This window comes from Rhinopithecus roxellana, chromosome 4 (assembly GCF_007565055.1).
Source record: "Rhinopithecus roxellana isolate Shanxi Qingling chromosome 4, ASM756505v1, whole genome shotgun sequence".
NCBI lineage: Eukaryota > Metazoa > Chordata > Mammalia > Primates > Cercopithecidae > Rhinopithecus > Rhinopithecus roxellana.
The window spans coordinates 21,377,591-21,397,656 of record NC_044552.1 but is presented as its reverse complement, the minus strand read 5'-3'; the positions used below and the strand labels follow the sequence as shown (position 1 = coordinate 21,397,656).

Below are 20,066 nucleotides of genomic sequence, written 5' to 3'. Positions count from 1 at the left end.
TAATATTTCCTATCACTTTCCATTTATAAACGCTGCTGAACTTCAGACACTTATTATCTTACATATGTGTGAGTCTGTCTCTAGGATAAATTCCTAGAAGTAGAATTCCTGCGTCAAAGAATATGCACATTTAAAAAATGTGGCCGGGCGCGGTGGCTCAAGCCTGTAATCCCAGCACTTTGGGAGGCCGAGACGGGCGGATCACGAGGTCAGGAGATCGAGACCATCCTGGCTAATATGGTGAAACCCTGTCTCTACTAAAAAATACAAAAAACTAGCCGGGCGATGTGGCAGGCGCCTGTAGTCCCAGCTACTCGGGAGGCTGAGGCAGGAGAATGGCGTAAACCCGGGAGGCGGAGCTTGCAGTGAGCTGAGATCCGGCCACTGCACTCCAGCCTGGGCGACAGAGCGAGACTCTATCTCAAATGTATAGACTTCGGGCCCGGGCGCTGAAAGGTGGGGGTCTTCCGCGGAGAAAAGCCAGCAGCTCGAGCGACTCAGGGCCAGGAGGGCAGGACCGCCCCGCGGCCGCAGCCCGGAGCTTCTTCAGCCCCCCGACACGGGCCACCCTCTGGTCGGTTCTCCCCGCCAGGTCGCCGCCCGCCAGCCCTCCATCCCCCAACCGCCCGACCTCCTAAGAGCTGAAAGAATCATTTTTGAGAGTCATGACCCATAGCTGCTTGCTTCGTCCCCCAACCCTCGACGACGAAAAGGACTTCGGCTCCCGGCCGCGCGGCTCCGGGAAAGGAAGAGAGAGCGACCTCCGCCCCGCGCTCAGGGCCACTCTAGAGGGAGAAGCCGCCCCGAGGCCGACAGAGCGCCCAGCCGCGGCGGAGACCGGAAGCCTTCTGGAGCCCAAGGCTGTGCACGGGCCCTGTGCTGATTCTCTGCCTAGGAAAGGACTATGCAGCTGGAGATCAAAGCACCCCTGAACTTCATCATTTTCTACTCTTGTACAACAAGCTGCTGTGGCGCTTCTGAAAAAGAAATAAGAAGTCCACTGGTACCCTGACAAACCGCTGAAGGGCTCTGGCTTCCACCATGTCCACACTGGGGAGATGGTGAACCCCTTTGGGGAGCTGGCCGCCAAGCGAAGTGGCCTGGCAGTGGAAGATGTGCGGGCCAATGTGCCTGAGGAGATAAGCATATGGATTGACCCCTTCGAGGTGTCCTACCAGATTGGCGAGAAGGGAGCAGTGAAAGTGCTGTACCTGGATGACAGTGAGGGCTGCAGGGCCCTGGAGCTGGACATGGAGATCAAGAGCAGTTTCAGCCCTGACGACCAGATACTCGTGCCCATCGGAAGCCAGGACAGCTCCTTGTCCAACTCCCCGTCGTCATGCTTTTCCCATCACCCAGCCCCACCTTCATCCTCTGCCTCGCCAGCCCATCACCTACACCATAGACTCCTTTGCTGCCACCAAATTAGGCTCCACGAAGATAAAGAAGAGGGGTGGGGCAGCAAGTGGTAGAGGAGCAGCCAGCGGTGAGGCAGGTGGCCAGCAGCCACCACAGTGGCCTCCATTGCCCGCTTTAGCACCAACAGCTTGTTGAAACACAAGAGTCTTTCTCTGTCTATGCATTCACTGAACTTCATCCCACTCAACCGGGCCCTCAATCCTAGCTCTCGCCCAAGGCCACGTACAGTCTCAAGTACAACAGTGGTGGCTCTCCCAGTTTCTTCTTTGATGGGGCCAATGGCCAGGGCAGTGGCACCCATCCCCCTTTGGAGGCAGTGGGACTGTCACCTGCAACAACAGCAGCTTCTGCATGGTCTAGGTATTTGGAGGTGGCACCACCCGCCTCTTCCTGGAGAAGCCACCCTTCATGGAAGGCCTCAGCTACAACCTGAACACCATGCAATATCCTAGTCAACCGTTCCAGTCCGTGGTGCTGGCCAACTGACTGTCTACCTGCCCTGGGGCCAGGCACCCAAGACCACAGAAAAGAGAAAGAAAAGGAAAGGCCAAAAAAAAAAAAAAAAAAAAAAAAAAAAAAAAAACCAAAAAAAAGGAAAAGAAAAATGTACAAGAAGATTTTCTCACTCTCACTTCTAGAAAAAAAGATCTAGTGCAGGCACGGAATGGGAGGGGCTCCCAAAGCACCAAAATGTGTTTAACTTAACCCCCTACCACTTACAACTTGCCCATCGGCCTGTATGGTTTGGGTTTTATATTTCTTTTTTCTGTCTTTGTTTTTTTAACATGTAGTTCTCTATCTAACATCTTTAATTGGTGGCTTCCTTTGCTAAGAATGGTCCAGAAATGAATTTCTGCTCCCTGTTCCTCCCTTCCTCCTCACACTCCTGGTTTAGGATTGGTGTGTCCAAGCTCACAGGGAAGGAAGAGCTGCAGCTGGAACCTGACCCTCCCTGGAACAGGGAGAGGCTGGCCTGTGTCACTGCCTCTGTCACCCAGCGATCCTCACACTCAAAGCCATCCAATCTTGGCAGACCTTCTCAGGCCCTGCCACCGAAATAGGCCTGACTCCAGCCCCCACTCCATTTCAGGCTGGGCCACAAGGAGCTGCCAGTTGGCCACTTGACACCCCCCCACACACACCCTAGAGCTGATGTCTGTGACTACAGTAAGGTTAGCATTTTATCTAGTTTAATTCCTGTCATCTCTGTCCTGAGGCCCCACCTCACCATTCCCTCCAGGTCCAGACCATCATCAAGGCCCTGGCCACCCAGCCACTGATGCATATGGCCTTTTCTTTCTCTCATGCAGCTTCTTCTGCCCTGGGCCAGAAGTTGTGGGTAGGGAGGTGGGGTGTGTGTGTGTGTGTGTGTGTGTGTGTGTATGGTTTGCTGTCCAGTTTTAAAGGATTCCAAGCCATGTGAAACTTACTCTCTAGATGTGATTCTGGGTTGCGACAAATGCTTATTAATGAGTGAGGCTAGGGAGTGGGCTGGGAGTATTAGCAGTCCTTTTGCAGTGTGTGTGGTGGGGTCACACCACTATGGTTAAGCCAAAGACACTCCCAGAGAGAAGCACTGCAGAAGGAACTGGTTTCCAGACTGCAGAGGGATCTGCACTTTTGTTTTTGACTGCCTCCACCAGAAAAATAGGTTAGCTCTGATGGGCCAAGGGAATACCCAAGCCTCTGATGCCTATGAGAAGTCCCTGGACTTCGACCCTCCTGTTGTGTGACCTTAGCCACGTGGGAAGCTGCTCACCTGAGCACCTATGGGGGTGAGAAGGGAGGCAGGGTGGGATATTGGAGTCAGCATCTGCAGTGGGCAGCCCTGAGCCTGGAGTGGATACTTTTTGGTCTTTTGGTTGTAGATGTTATTTGAGTACATTTGTGCTCCTGCCTGATAGAGCTTCTCAGTACTTCCTACTATCCCCCTCACTGCCCTGACCTAACGCCACTGGACCTTAATACAGTGAGGGGTAGTGTCCTGGACAGGGACTCTGCACTCCCAGCTGACGTGTTTGGATCACAGAAGAGTGTTTGCTCCTCTGCCTTTGCTAGTAGAGGGTTTGTTTCTCCAACCCTAGAAGGCCAGGCAAACGTGGACAGGAGCCAGGGGAGCAGGGTAATAAACATTTTATTCTTTGGCAAGTGGGGCACTTGGCATCAGGGTCCCATCACTAGAAAGCACCAAAACCCCTGCCGCCACACTCACTCCATCCTCCCCAGGGACCTCAAGTGGGCAACTGCTGTGGCTGTGGGTCCAGCCCAGGCAGGCACTGCCAGCCTCCTCTCCCTGCAGTGGGCACTAGCTCTACTTCCCCCAGCAGGCAGTGCCCTGATTGCTCAGCCCAGCACTATCTGTTCCCCTAGACTTCTCAGGGGCCAGCCCAGTTTGGGCCACGCTCTCCCTCATTCACAGCTCCCACATAGGTGATAGGCCCAGCAGATAGCTTCTCTCTGGGAAAGGTTGGATGCTGTCTTACATCCCCTTCTAGCCCTCCTGTCATCCACACACACAGGCATCCACCCACATCTAGGTCAGCTTGTTTCTCACCACATGCAGGGAGAAAGGGGTGACCAATCCCTTCGTGTCTTTTGAAATGTAAGGAAAATTGTGTGTTCAGGAGCATGACTTCAGTGCTGGGCTCTAGAGCCCAGTTCAATCTGTCTTGTCTCAAATCTAGGCATTTTTGCTTCAATTTTATTTTTTTACGAAAACAAAAACAGAAATCTGCACTAATTTACCTGGTTTCATAGGAAAACTTTCTAAAAATTTTTTACATTTTTTGATGTCCATTTGTATTGAATAATTTGCTATACTTGTGAAATGTAAGAGGTATGTATAATAGATGTATATTTCTAACACAATAAACATATTTTTTTACTTTTCAAGATTTTTCCTTAAAAAGATGAGAGAAACATTTTTTTTTTTTTCAGGAAAAACAAACTTTAGAAAAGAGAATAAAATCTTTTCTCCTCTTTCCCCATCCTGTCTCTATCTATCCCTCTTTCCCAGGAACAAATCAGAAGGTAGATTATCTTGTGAAGAATGTGAACTGTTAGTCTGGAATGATGTCTTTTCCTCAATGCAGTGAGCTATGGATCCTCTAGTTTTCTCTCTAGGGATGGGAAGGGGGCATTGAGGCAAGCCTAGAGAGGAACCAGGAGAGCAGGGTCATGAGCTTTTTCCTTTAGTGAAGGAAGAACACAATCAAGGGGTTTGTATTCAGAATGTTGTGCAATATTTTGTAATGGGACATTGGTATGTTTGGAAATTTTTAGTTTAAAAACAAAACAAAAAGATTTATGAAATCTGTAGACTTTCTACTGTTCCAGATTGTTTTAAGTTTGTATGGAAAGCATGATACATTATATAATTTTTAAAAATGTGTACATACTGCTAGATTGCCCCCAAAGTAGTTATAAAAATTTACAGCTCTCTAACAATACCTGAAAGTTATTTCCCCTCCCACCTTCACCGAAGTTTTTGATCTTTGACAGTCTTATTGGGAAAAAATGGCATATTATTGTGGTATTAATGAACGTTTTTTAAAAAACAAGCTCTGGCGAGTTTATTTAAAGAAATTTTTGCATGGTTTACTTTTCACTCGTCTGTGCTGGCATGCTTCTAAAGATATCAGAATCACCTGGATCAGTGATAGCCAGTGTGCATACTCTGTAGTATTTTCCGCATCCTGTGGCCAGTTCAATATTATTGCTGCTACAGTGATGGACACCAGTTTTGGCCAAAATTGTATAGTACTCTATTTCAGATTTCTTCAAAGGTAGGCAGTTGTTAGCGAGAATGACCAATTTCACTTTGCCTTGTCTGATCATCTTCAGAGTCCGCTTGTACCCCAGCACATCCTTTCCTCTTTTCAAAACAAGTTGGAGCCTAGAGTTGCTGGACTCCAGGGATTTTTTCGTTTTCTTTGCAGCCACCATCTTCCTGCCTTAGGTGCCAGATGGCCTCCAACCAAGAGCAGCCACCAGGATGCTGCAAGGGAGTGAGAAAGGAACATTTCTTTAAATATGAATGAGGTTGAATGAATTAGTATTCATGCATATTTCCTTCCTGTGAATTTTCTGTTTATGTCTTTTCCATTTTTTCTGTTTGTGATGGTGTTTCTTTTTGTTTTTGAGACATAGTCTCCCTCTGCTGCCCAGAGCTGGAGTGCAGTGGCGTGATCTTGGCTCACTACAACCTCCACCTCCCAGGTTCAAGTGATTCTCGTGCCTCAGCCTCCTTAGTAGCTGGGACTGCAGGCGTGCCCACAACACCCTGCTAAGTTTTGTATTTTTTGGTAGAGACAGAGTTTCACCATGTTGGCCAGGCTGGTCTTGAACTCCTGAAATCAAGTGATCTGCCCACCCCAGCCAAAGTGCTAGGATTAAGGCGTGAGTCATTGCAGGCGGCCTGTGATAGTATTTCTTTTGTTGACTTGTATGATTATCATGTATTAGGGAAATCAGTCCTTTGTGATAAACACAGAATTTTTCTATTTAACTTTTGTTTTTGTTATACAGAAATTTAATTTTTTTTTTTTTTGAGACGGAGTCTTGCTCTGTCGCCCAGGCTGGAGTGCAGTGGCCAGATCTCAGCTCACTGCAAGCTCTGCCTCCCGGGTTTACGGCCATTCTCCTGCCTCAGCTTCCGAGAAATTTTAAATTTTTAAGTAGTTTAATTTAATAATCTTTTATGTTTTCTAGGTTTTCTGTGATACTTAGACCTCCTCATGCCAAAACTATGAAAGAAAATTCTCTCTTTTATTTTTTTTTTTTTTAGTGCTTCTATGGGATTTTTTTTTTTCTGCTTAAATTTTGAATTCCCTGGTTGTGAGATGTGAGATGTGGATTATGCTCTATTTTTTTCAGATGTCTATCTAGATATTCCAGTACCCTTTATAGCATAATTCATCTTTTCTCCACTGCCTTGAGATGTCAACTTTATCAAATGCTTAAATATTTGTGCCTGCTTCTGGATTTTCTATCCTATTTATACTACAATGTTTTATTCGCTATGCCTTAAAATATGTCTAAATACCCAAAAGGTGTATGTCTGCCTCATTATTCTTTTCTGAATTTTCTTGGCTACTAATGTTGTTTATTTTCCATGTAAACTTTAGAAGCAATATATACAGTTTGAAAACAAAACTCTATTTTAATTTGTATTGGCATTATGTTAAATATGTAGACTAACTTGTAGAGAAGATTGACAAAGTGTTCTTTATATTCATCTCGTAATTTCCTTCTAAATTTATTTCTTAATGTTTTATCTCTTTTGTTGCTATTGTAAATGGGGTCTTTTCTTCCATTGTGTGTGGGTAGGAAGGCAAGTGATTTCTCTTATTTATTTGTATAAATATCTTTAATTTCATAAATAAATCTTGTGTACCTTCATATATCCAATGTAATGATACTTTTATCCCCTTCTTTTGAATTTATTTATTTAAATAATTCTGACTAACCCAAAACACTACAAAATTCTTGTGATGAAAGTGAACATCTTTCTAGCTTGTTGCTAACTTCAAAGGCAATGCATATAATGTATTCTCTGAAAAGCAGGATGATGACCATTGATGTAAGTTAGATATGTTTCTAATGTGAGGTAAGGAGCTATCCTCTTTTATTAAAAGTTTCAAAAATTACAACCAAAAAAATGGATCTTAATGCAACCAAATGCCATTTCCACATTTACCTAAATCCTTATATGCTTTTTCTCCTCACGTATGCTAATGTGGTGAATTATGTTTAAAGATTTTTCTATTTTAAATAATACTTACGCTCATCTCCATTTTGTCATTGTGAATTATTTATTCCTTTAGTGTGCTGCTGGATTCTGTTTGCTATCATTTTATTTAGGATTCAGCATAAGAAAGAATGAAAAATGGGGTTTTCCTATTGGTAATTATCTTGAGTTTTGTGATCACTCTTAGAATTGTTTCTGAAAAAAATCGAATATTCCCTTTGCTTTTTACATTCTGGAATCATTTTAAATGCATTGAAATTATGTGTTCCTTAATGGTTTATTAAAATTTATCTGTGAAACTGTTATGTCTAATGCTTTTTCTGGGGGAAGTCTGTTGACAACTTTTATTTGTTCTATTCTAATTGGTATGTTTGATTTTCCATTTCTTCTAAAGGTTGTCTGGTATGTTTTGTAGAAATACATTGTAACCAGGTTTTTCAATCATATTGCAGAGCATTAAACAAAATAATATCTTTTAATTTCATCTGCATTTGCGGTTACAAGCATTGCTACCAGCACTGACTCGCTGGAGTGAGAGCAATTACAGGAACTAACCACTGAGAGAATGGCAGAGCTCAGAATAGAAACTGAAGCGGAGGGGGAACTCAACTTCCACCTAACACACGGTTTTGGCAGCGCGCGCTTTGTCAGCCAGGGTATTTAAAGTTCGCGGGAACTAGAGGTGCAAAAGGAGGAAAAACCAACAGGCTGGGCGCCGGTGGCTGGCTGTAATCCCAGCGTTTAGGGAGGCCGAGTGGGAGGATCACTTGAGCCCAAGAGTTGGAGACTAGCCTGGCCAACTTGGCAAGACTCCGTCTCTACAAAACGAACAAACAAAAATCAAGAAATTAGATCTGGATCAAAAAGGAAATTCCTCGAAAGAAAAAGGTCCGGGCCGCGAGATTCTGCCAAGAGTGGGCAAGCACAGTATCCATTGCGTGGCCAGCCCGGATTGCACCGCCTGCTCTCACTGCACACTCCAACGAGTAAGAGGTGCTTGAGGAATATTTATTAAGTAGGTCTTCCTCACTCTGTTGTTTTCCTGCTTTGGACTCCGATTCTTAAATTTTGGTCTTTCTGATTCAGACATTTTAAACCTAGAAGGACCTGGGAACGCATCCGGTAAAGATTACACGTCGGCGCACCCACTGCTCTTTGCTCTGAGATTTCATCCCCCAATCCCACCTTAGTGTCCTACCTTGAGGTTCCTGGATGGTCGCCAGAGAATCTCCCAACCCGTGCATTTCAAGAGTCTTTCCTCAGATCCTTAAAGGGCTACCCAAATGGTCCCGCTGGACGAAGATCAGATCTCCCAATTCCTTTGCCCAGACACTACTAACACCTCACCCCCACCCCCGCCCCGTGCTTTTTAGCACTCCCAACCCCCATCTCTGCCAGGCAAAGCATGACAAATCCTTTGCAGGTAGAAATTCTACCTTTTACTTTTTTCACAGTCTTCACACTACCGTCATCACTAAACTCAACGCAGTAGGTGGTCAGCGCCGAATGTAACATTGACTCTGGAGTCCTATGTAAGTGACTATTAATTGTATTATATAGATTATTTATTTATTTACTTAATGCTGGATCTCGCACAGTCTCCCAGGCTGGAGTGCAGTGGTGCAATCCTAGTTCAGGGCAGCCTCCAACTCCTGCGTTCAAGCAATCTTTGCGCCTAGGCCTCTCAAAGTGCTGGGATTTCTCGGGTAAGCCACCGTGCCCCACCCCAATTTTTAAAATGATATAAAGTTATATGCTCCTCTGCCTGCCAACCCCTTCAGACGTTGCAAAAGCAAATTTAGTATTAACCAAAAAGCCCTTGCACCCCTCCCATTCAATTCCTAAAAATAAAATAATAATAATCTGCAAGAGTTTGGCTTTGGCATGTATTCCTCAAAGCTACTTAAAAATGAATATATAATTGTATGTGTACTTCTAGAGTTATATTTACAAAAACAGAAACTGCTACACAATATTGTTCTGCAGCACGCTTTTTATGTCAGTTACTACCTGTCTATTTTATTATTTTTGATGGTTGTATAGTAGTACAATTAAGTTGATGCACCATAATTTGTTTAACCAACCTTATACCAACCCTCTTTCAAAGGCTGCTACCTTGAACATTCTTTTATGCTCTTGTTCATACCTTGTTGAATTTATGCAAATATTTCTGTAGAATAGAGTTTTAGAAGTGGAATAGCGAAGTGATGATATCTACCTTTTAAAAAATCAGTTTATTGAAGTTTAATTTCCATTCAGTACAATTTACCTTTTTATATGTAGTTGGATGAATTTTGGCAGACACATGTAGTCATGTAAAGATCTCTACAATAACAAGATATACATTTCCAGCACCCCCCCATATTCTTCCTCACTTCTCTTTAGTCAATCTTTCCCTCTACTCCCAGCCAGACAATTACTAATGTGATTTTTTACTTTATCTTTTGTCTTATCTGGAATAGAATCATACAGTACAAGCATTTAAGTCTGGTTTCTACTTTCTTTCACTTGGCACACTGCTTTTGAGACTCATTTATGTTGTGTTTATCTGGTTTGTTCTTTATGCTGCTGAATAATATTCCATTACATAGATGTACCACAATTTGCTTATCTATTCACTAGGTGATAGACATTTGGATTGTTTCCAGTTTTGGCAATTACACATAAAACTGCTATAAACATTTGTGTACAGGTAGACAAGTTTTCAGTTTTTCTGAGTAAATATCTAGGAGGAGGATTATTGGGTCATGGAGTAAGAATATACTTAACTTCATTTAAAAAACCTGTCAAACTGTTTTTCCAAGTGGCCATACCATTTTTACATTCTCACTGGCAAAGTCTGAGAGTTTCAATTTTTCCATACCCTCATCAGCACTTAGTATTTGTTTTTAATTTTTTTGAAAAGTTTTGCCATTGTAATAGGCATGTAGTGGTTTTAATTTGAATTTTCCTAATGACAATGATATTGAAGTTTTCTCATGTGCTTGTTTGCTATCTGTATATCATTTTTGTTAAAGTGTAATTCAAATCTTTTCCCCATTTTTACTGGGGAGGGTGGAATTGTTTTCCTATTGTTGTGCAAAATCTGCACATGTTTTCTCTGAGTCAGAGAGCTGTCCGTTTTTACTAACAGTACCATTCAAAGAACAGAAATTTTTAATTTTGACTGTCAAATTATCAATTTTTTATGATTTGTGGTTTTTTCTATTTTAAAATCCTTGTCTAACAAAGTCACAAGGATTTTCTCTGAAGTTTACTTTAAGAAATCTTAAAGTCATAGGTTTAGTTTTAGGTTTTATTTTGGTCTGTGGGCTGTTGTGAGTTAATTTTTGTATACAGTGTTAGGTAAGGATGGAGATTCATGTTTTTGTTTTGTTTTTGCACATGGCTCTTGTCCAATTGGTACACCACCATTAGTTGAAAAGACTTTCCTTTCCCCTCTAAAGGACTAACTGAATCACCTTGACAACTTTGATGAAAATCAGTTGATATCATGAGTCTATTTTTGAACTCTAATATCTACTTTTAAATTGTGATAAATGATAGGCAAATTTGCCATCCCCACCAGAAAAGTGTGGCATCAGCCTTACAACTGACTCCCAGTTCATTTGGACCCTTGCCTCTTCCTCATCAGAAACAGAAGTAGTACCCTGTGCTCCAGTTTCTCTTCCCTCAGCCCAAACCCAGCTCTTCTTAAAGTCTCATGAGCTGATGCCACTGCACAGCTTGGTAGCAGACAACATAGCAACTTCTATATTCGCCAGAAACTCTTTATGAAGCAGCCAATTCATTTCTCTATGCTAGATATTGTGGAGGCAACTGCTCTTGGGCTGGGTAAGGATTTATTACTGCGCTTGGAATCTGGGGATGTGAGTTCAAGACTCAACCGGACCTGGGGGTCTAGTTTTGCGTTTACCTCTCCAGTAACTGCTCATTTCTCTCCTTTACTGAGTAAAACTCCTTTCCAACTTGATATATTTAATTCCAAGGAGTGAGAATGTTATGTTTCAAAACGAAAGAGTTCTCACGTTGTAATTTAATGCCTCTTCTCTGTGAATCAAGTTGGGCTGAGCCCTGGAGACCTCAGAAAAGGACACTATCTTAGGTTTATCAACTGCTCGGCAGCCAGGTGGAAAAGCCCGAATGGGAAGGTTTCTCAGGATGCGACACCCATGGCCTCATCTTCCGAAGATCCTCACCTCTCGCTTTGCCCCTTAGCCCGCTCACAGACGCCCGGCCTCACCAGGTCACGTGTTGCTTGATTGGTATGCAAAAATTTTGTTCGTCCTTTATCTGAAATTCAAATTTAATTGGGTATTCTGTATCTTATCTGGCAATCCTACCGCGAACCCGACCTCAGGCCGGAGGAGGAGAAATTGCGTTCAGTGTAACTTCCTACCCCACTGAGCCAGAGAACAGTTTCCTAAGTGTTGGGAAGAGTGAAAACCTGTCACCATGAAAAGAAAGGAAGTCTCCAATTGAAAACAAACAAACAAACAAAAACCAAAAGCTGTTAACCAGGGACTGGGAGGACAGGTAAAGCCAGATGCAAAGTTAACAGGAAACAGTTTTCCAAGATCGTGCAGCAGCTGTAAAATGTAGCAATGACCCCTCTTTGAGCAATTGCTGCCTTTTTACGAGTGCGCAGACCCGCTTTGCCACACCCATCCATGTACTACTGGGGATATCGAAGATCACCCTCTCCTTGTGACCACGCCCAATCCCTAGCTAATCCCCGCTACTCTTAACCCCGCCTCGGAAACACCAAGCAACCCAGAACTGATCCCGCTTCTCTTAGAGACTCCTCAGAATCCTCGAATAGGAACCCCAACCTTACACAAGACAGCTCTCTCTAGCCTCTTGTTGAACTGCATTTCTCCGTGACTCTGGAATACCTTGTCACTTCATCTATGTATTAAATCTGATTTTGGTTTGTTCCTGGTGGTCTTCGGCTAGTGTCTTTAACACCACATTACCGCTCTGTGGACACCGACAGTGCAGGAGTTAGAGGGATTAATTCTGGCGTTATAGACAGATTAATTCTATAATTAATTATAGACAGATTAATTCTGGCATTATAGCCATCGCATCAGGCCAAAAGCTAATAATGCTATGAAGCCAGTGATCCAATTTCAGACCTCTGACTTAAGACGCTTTAAAATTCTCATTCCCGGTGGGGCGCGGGGGCTCACACCTGTAATCCCAGCACTTTGGGAGGCCGAAGCGGGCGGATTACTAGGTCAGGAGATCGAGACCACCCTGGCTAACACGGTGAAACCTCGTCTCTACTAAAAATACAAAAAATTAGCCGGGCGTGGTGACGGGCGCCTGTAGTCCAGCTACTCGGGAAGCTGAGGCAGGAGAATGGTGTGAACCCGGGAGGCGGAGCTTGCAGTGAGCGGAGATCGCGCCACTGCACTCCAGGCTGGGCAACGAGGAAGGCTCCGTCTCAAAAAAAAAAAAAAAAAAAAAAAAAAAAAAAAAAAAAAATCATTCCCATTAAAAAAAAAAATCAAATGAGTGGTACTCTCAAATCACACAAAGCTCAACACCATTAATGCCTAAAAGCCCATTAAGTATTGAATATTTATGAAGCCCAATGTATAAACTGCCAGTAGTTACCCAGAAAATCTGAAATAAACTAAGGTCACTGAGTTTATGAGAATCCAGGATTCTCAATCACTTCCTCCTCACTGTGAGTACTTAAGCTTCCATTTAGATGATCTGGGACAATGTTAGTTGAAACAACAATCTCTCTGGTAAGGGCTGCATAAGCAGGTGTGGTCTGACCTCCTTTTCACTTTATTGGGAGGGTAAATCAACACAACTTATATGGAAGAAATTTGACAATATCTTACAAATGAATATTGCCTAGGACACAGTATATCTACTAGACATTTGTATTGTAAATATAGACACACACAAAATGCTATGTTCAAAATTATGTGTGTATATATATATATTCAGATACAGGTATGTTTACTGCTTTTTACAAGTAGCACCTATATGTATTGTCTTACATCATGCTTTTTTCACTTAATAGTGTATCTTGGAGAGATTAGTAGTCTTATATATGCAAGTCTTACAAATAATAGTCTTAATTTGTTTCTGGAAGGATACATGAAAGCTAATAAGAGTGTCCTACTGGTGGCAACGCTAATTAGTGACAAAACTTTGCTATACAACTTTTCATACTTTTTGAATCATGTGAATGCAGTACTTATTTTAAAAATGAAAATAATTGAATAAATTGAATAAAATTATGTGTGTTCCTTTTTTTCTCTCAAAAGATCAGCCAAGATGGAAGTTACAAATAGAAACTATGTAATACTGACATTCTTCTTTCCTTTCTCAAGAGGAAATACTTTAGTACTAACTAGAAATGTTCTATGGAATGTATTTGTAAGCTTTGTTATATCTCTATGAGACACTCTCACTCTCCTTCCTTTTTCAAAGACAGGGATCCTTAGACAATAGTGACTGCTTTAAAAGTTAGCATTAAGATAATAAATGAAAATTGCAATAGAGGTATACAATTAGGCTGAAAATGCCTTAAGTAACCCATATGGTTCAATGTACATAATGTTGTGTATGTAACTCTTTATGATTTTATAAGTACCTTTGACTTTTTTAGGCAATGGTTTTCTATAGCCCTCAATTAAATCTTCAATTGTTGCCTCAATGGGGAATCATGCTAAGTAAAACTTGTGAAGGAATGAAAATTTGGGTGAGAATGAAACATGAATCAAATAAATCAACTAACAAGTTACATTCACAGTGAAGACAAGTGTTACTAAAGAAGCAGAGAACAGGAAAGATCAGAGGGAATTATTGAATGGCTGGTGAATGGGGAATGAATTCGCCAAATAAAGTGCTTACCACATCATTTATAATTCCTGGAACAAAACGATTGCAAAGCAGCCGACGAGGATGGGATTCGAACCCACGCGTGCAGAGCACAATGGATTAGCAGTCCATCGCCTTAACCACTCGGCCACCTCGTCACACAAAGAATTGATAACTTGAATTTCTTCCTCTGTGTAGTGCTCCCAGTGAGTCTTGTAGCAACACGATCTAATCTTTTTTTCCTGGTTTAATCCCCATAACTACACTCTGACTCAGGGGTCTTAATTAAGGCACATTTCACAACCACCATAAAGATGACGGATGTCACTTAGAGTAGTGAACTTACTTGGCAAATATCTAATAATAGGTTGAACCAGTGCCGGCATTCATTGGTAGACACAAATCAGCTGCTTTACTGTTGACCCGGCTCCAGTTGGCTGACCTGCATGCCCCTCGAGACATACGCTGGGACCTTCGCCGGGTCCTTCTGCCACTTTATTCTGCATTCGAGAGATTGATTTGCTTCCCGATCTAAACTTTGTCCTTAGATTCCTGTTTTATGTGACGTACCAGAAACCTGACTGTAATTCCTTTTCATTTGCTTCTGTAATATCCCCGAGGGCCAGGAGATGCCCTCCTTTCTCTTTTGTTACTTTCTCTAGGTGTTGTTATTGATCAGTCTACGATAAATCAGCAACAGGTGAGAACATGCTTTTTTACAAAAATTAGAGGCGCACAGGCGCCCCAAGGGCGCTCCTCTTGGCTTTGGTCAGGACACTGAAAGAAAGAAAATCTTTTTGTGTCTACCACAAGATTGGCTCAGTCCAGTTGCTGCCGACACTGGGAAGGGCCTGTGGGGTGGGTAACTCCCTGGTGCGGAAGTCAGGATGCATGGTCCTAATTGTGGCTCTTAACTAAGCCACCTCACTAAATCCAACCCAACTTGGGAAGCAGAACAGTAACCCCTAACGTTCCTTCCAGCTCTGACAACCTCAATTATAAAATGATCATCAAGAAAAGAAGCCTGAGGCTAGGTGCGGTGACTCACACTTGTAATTCCAGCACTTTGGGAGGCCAAGACGGCTGGATCGCTTGAGCTCAGAATTTCAAGACCAGCCGGGGCAACATGGAGAAACCCTATCTCTACAAAAATTGCAAAACTCAGCCGAAAGTGGTGGCCCGCACCTGTGGTCTCTGCTACTCAGGAGGTTGAGGCGGAGGATCGCTGGAGCACTGAGGGCGTAAAGGCTGCAGTGAGCCCTAATTGCAGCCATTGCACTCCAGCCTGGGCCACAGAATGAGACCCTGTTAAAAAAAAAAAAAAAAAAAGAAGGAAGGAAGGAGGGAGGGAGAGAAGGAAAGAAGACTCTTAAACTTATTAGAGTTTGTGTGCTTTTTGATATTTGGTGCAGAATTTTGGAGGGGAAAGTTTTCTTTTCTACCAGAAGAATGTTCGTGGTTTTTTGTTTTTTTTTTTGAGACAGAGTCTCGCTCTGTCGCCCAGGCGGAAGTGCAGTGGCCGGATCTCAGCTCACTGCAAGCTCCGCCTTCCGGTTTACGCCATTCTCCTGGCTCAGCCTCCCGAGTAGCTGGGACTACCGGCGCCCGCCACCTCGCCCGGCTAGTTTTTTGTATTTTTTAGTAGAGACGGGGTTTCACCGTGTTAGCCAGGATGGTCTCGATCTCCTGACCTCGTGATCCACCCGTCTCGGCCTCCCAAAGTGCTGAGATTACAGGCTTGAGCCACCGCGCCCGGCCATGAATGTTCGTGCTTTTTTCCCTCCCTGTGAAATGTCCTACCTCTCTTCTCAGTTTTGTTGGGAGAGGCTTTTTTTTTCTCACACCCGTGTTAAACATTAAAACTACCAAATGTCCACCAAAGTGGAATACTTAAATAAATTATGATTAAGCAAAATATTAAAGTGGTATGTGATTATTAATAAAAATAATGCTGTTCTATACATAGTACTTTGTAAATATTTTCCCAGCTTTTTTTTTTTTTTTTTTTTTTTTTTTTTTTTTTTGAGATGGAGTCTCGCTCTGTCGCCCAGGCTGCATGCAGTGGGGTGATCTCGGCTCACTGCAATCTCCAACTCCCGAGTTCAAGTGATTCTCCTGCCTCAGCCTCCTGAATAGCTGGGATTACAGGCACATGCCACCAAGGCTGGCTAATTTTTGTATTTTTAGTACAGATGGGGTTTTGCCATGTTGGCCAGCTGGTCTCCAACTCCTGGCCTCAAGTGATCCGCCCCACTCGGCCTCCTAAAGTGCTGGGATTACAGACATGAGTCACTGTGCCCAGCCTATTTTCCCACTTCTAAGTTTTAAAAAAAAGGCAAGTTGCAGAACAGTATGTATAGTACAGTTGTTTGTTTTAGATGATAGAGAGTTTAGATATTTAATGTTGGTGAGGGGCATTTAGCTTCAGCCTCAATTTTATAAAGGTTCTGAACATAGACTTTTCATGTTATCTTTAAAGGAGTATTGTGTATGTATATCTGTGTATGTATTATACATACAACTACTGTGTATTTTTTAAGAGTGAAATGAAAGGTTTTCAATATTCCCAATATTTTCAAATCTTATTTGGGATTTTTTTTTTATACACTGAAAACGAAGATGTCATGAACCTTTTGGACTTCTGGAAGGTTCTGCTTGATATAAACATAAAAAAAATCCAGAAGGATATATACTACTTGTTAATAGCTGGTATCTCTAAGAGTGGGACTATGAAGCTTTTTAACTTTCTATATTAAACATTTTTTCAAGATTTTACTTTTTTCATGATGAATACGTTACTTAGTAATTAATTTTTTTAAAGTAAAGATAAATTTAAATAAATTATTTAAGGCATAAGAGTGAACAGTCAAATGCAGCTGAGAAATAAAGTATAATATTAAGAAATGACCATTAGATTTACCAATGAAACCATTTTATGTAGGACAAGATGGAGTTTTGCCCTAACATCTTGCAGTTCAAGCTGGCAGACACTACCTATAAAGGGTCTGATTCCACAGACTGCTTCAGGACAGTGGAAACCCTTCTTTTAATCATGTTCTCTAGTATAGTAATTCTAATTGCTATTTTTTTCACCAGGTCCTGCCTGGGCTTTCTTCCTACCAAAGCTTTCTAACTTCATTTTTAAATTCTCACTAAGTTACAGGGGATCAGGACTATAGTTTCCCTCCTTTTTTCATTGCAGATCTGGGGTATATTTCCCATTTCCACAGGAAAAGCAAATGATTTCCAGGAAAAGACATTTGATTACAAACCCCTTTGAAGCAAAGTCTCAGCAGAATTCTCATTCAGCACTGTGCATTAGTTTCCCACGTTTCAGTTCCTCCCCTAGTAACCTGATACCTAACCCTTCAACTCTGAGAGCGTTCAGATGATCTCACTGTCCTCTGTGTCTGTTCTGATTTTCTCCTCTTTCCTGGCATGAACAAATGTGGCTAAATCACTGAGTGGTCTGGGGGATTTACTGTTCCAGCTTGGAACACCTTAAGATCATTTTTTAACATTCTATAGTTTCAGAAAAATGAGAGATTGCTGCATATCTACTGGACAACAAATGTGTATTTGTGCGTGATGAAATCACACCATCTATATCTGTTTTCTCAACAGTTATTTAATAAATGCCTCTTCTATTCCAGGTGCTGTGCTATGCAAAGTTTATACAATATAGTGGGAAAGACAGACATGAAACAAAAAGAACACAAATAAATACATGATCACAAATTTCATTGAGAGATGTGGAAAATGTACAAAATGTCATGAGAAAAACTACAGGTGAGAATTAATGTAACTGGGAGATTAGAAAAGTTCTCTCCAAATAGATATCCTTTGGGTGAATGAGCGATATTAGGACAAAACCGGAGAGAAGAGTAGAAGATAGGGTGGAAGAAAGTGAAACAGAGTGTTCTAGGCAGAATGAAAAGCGTATGTGAAGGTACCAAAGCAGCAGGAACTGGGAAAGCTAGAAAACTGAGCGAAGGTCAGTGTGATCTGAACAGAACTGAACAAGGGAGACAGTCAGGAAATCTCGACTGGAGATATTGGCCAAATCTCACAGGCAATAAACACCATCTTTAGGATATAAATATTATAATACCCAAATTGCAATGGGAACCTACTGAAGTTTTATAAGTAGGGAAGAATGTGACCTGTTTAATTTTTTTTGAGATGGAGTCTTACTCTGCAACCCCAGGCTGGAGTGCAATGGTGTGATCTTGGTTCACCGCAACTTCCTCCCTCCTCCTGGGTTCAAGCAATTCTCTTGCTTTAGCCTCCTGAGTAGCTGAGACTACAGGCACACACCACCATTGTTGGCTTTTTTTGTTTTGTTTTGTATTTTTAGTAGACGCAGGGTTTCACCATGTTGGCCAGGCTGGTCTTGAACTCCTGACCTCAGATGATGCATTCACCTCGGCCTCCCAAAGTGCTCAGATTACAGGCATGAGCCACCGCTCCCAGCCCTGTTTAATTTTTTTGAAAGATCATTCTAGCTGTTCTGGAGAGACTAGGTGTCCAGAAATAGTTGTGAGTAGATCAGTTGGGAAGCCAGCACAGCAGTTGTCATGAGAGGTGGTGGTGGCTCAGACTAGGAGAGTGGCAATAGGAATGGAGAGAGGTGGATGGGTCCAAGACATATATTGGAGATAAAATGGTGGACACACACTGTGAGCAATGAGTAGGGTGAACAATTCATCCTAGTTTGCTGGGAACTTTTCTGTTTCAGCACAGAAAGTTCCATGTCTCTGGAAGACCCCCCAGTCCCAGGTAAACCTAAACAGTTGGTGACGGGGAAGGACCAATGATGAGTTTCCTGCTTCTTGTTTGAGTGGTGGGGCAAGTGGAAGTAGTGTTTATTAAAACTGGAAAGACTGAGGAAGTGGTAGGTATTGTGGAAATGACAATTTAGCTTTCACGTGTTAAGACTCGTATAAACCAACCTATGCAGGCCGTCTGCAGTAGAATGTTTTTTCCTTCAACTTTGAGTCAGGAGAAGAATTTATTATTTCAAAAGACTATAGGAAATATGAGATTTATATCCATCATGGGCAACTCTCCTTATTCAAGATTTTAACTACAAATGATTAATATTCTGAATTTTCTATTTCTCGGAGTAAATCTAATTTACAGGAATTCATTTGCTGATTCCTTGGCTTATTTCCCATTTTAAATAAATATATTCTTTATTTTGTCCATTTTTCTAAATACTACCAGGGTAAGTTGTACATATTTAGTTTAGTCAAAAGAATAAAATCTTAAAAACAAAATATCTCCAATCTTGCACAAGTTTTGACAGCTAATTTTTTCATATCCACATCAACTGGAATAAAAATAATTTATTAGCAGACGTCTTCTTAGCAAAGGTGACAGGTCAGCCTTGAATACTAAAGATCCTAGGTGCAAACCTCTGAAAAGAGTATGTTTTCACCAAAGCAATATTCTGGGTTAATTATAAAGAGTACCATGTGAAATCCAGGGAAAGGAAATTTTTAGGAGACAAGTGCAAGGCATTCAATTAGAGCAGAGAGATGAGGGAAATACCACACTCTGTCAAAGACATTATATTTAGGTGACTCTGTTATTGAACAATATTGTTGATTATGTTCAAATTAAATAGGGATAAGATCAGTATTTAACATTGGCCAATAGAAGGAAAATTATCTTGCTGCTCATGAAAGTAAAAGTCTGCCCTAGCAATTTTGTGCTATGAAGTAATTCACCTAATCCTTTAAGTCCATTCTAAGCAAATTAACACACTGGTCAAAATAGGAAAAAACAAATCTGAGAAAGCCATTTTAAAAATTAGACATTCCCAGTAAATAAGCAGTAAGATATAGTATTTTAATATATAATGTTTTAAAATGCTATTTCTCAAAATAAAATAAAAAAGCTCTCACTTTTACACAGTGAAGTTTTTATGAATAAAATTATGTGCTTGCTTTAAAATGCAGAAGGAAAAAGTTTGAAATATATATAAAATATTGACAAAATATTGTTAATTCTGAGGTTGGGTGATGGATATACGAGGCTACATCATATG

General features: G+C 41.8%; 1 non-coding gene and 2 pseudogenes across 1 annotated transcript; 1 reads left to right on the top strand and 2 right to left on the bottom strand.

Moving 5' to 3' along the window:
• The first annotated feature begins 425 nt into the window (after nucleotides 1–425).
• LOC104671097 lies at nucleotides 426–1,905 on the top strand (annotated as a pseudogene).
• Nucleotides 1,906–5,016: 3,111 nt separating this feature from the next.
• Nucleotides 5,017–5,364, bottom strand: LOC104671088 (annotated as a pseudogene).
• Nucleotides 5,365–14,090: 8,726 nt separating this feature from the next.
• On the bottom strand, nucleotides 14,091–14,172 carry TRNAS-GCU. The gene has a single exon. It is a non-coding gene; the product is annotated as a tRNA-Ser (tRNA).
• Nucleotides 14,173–20,066: the final 5,894 nt, after the last annotated feature.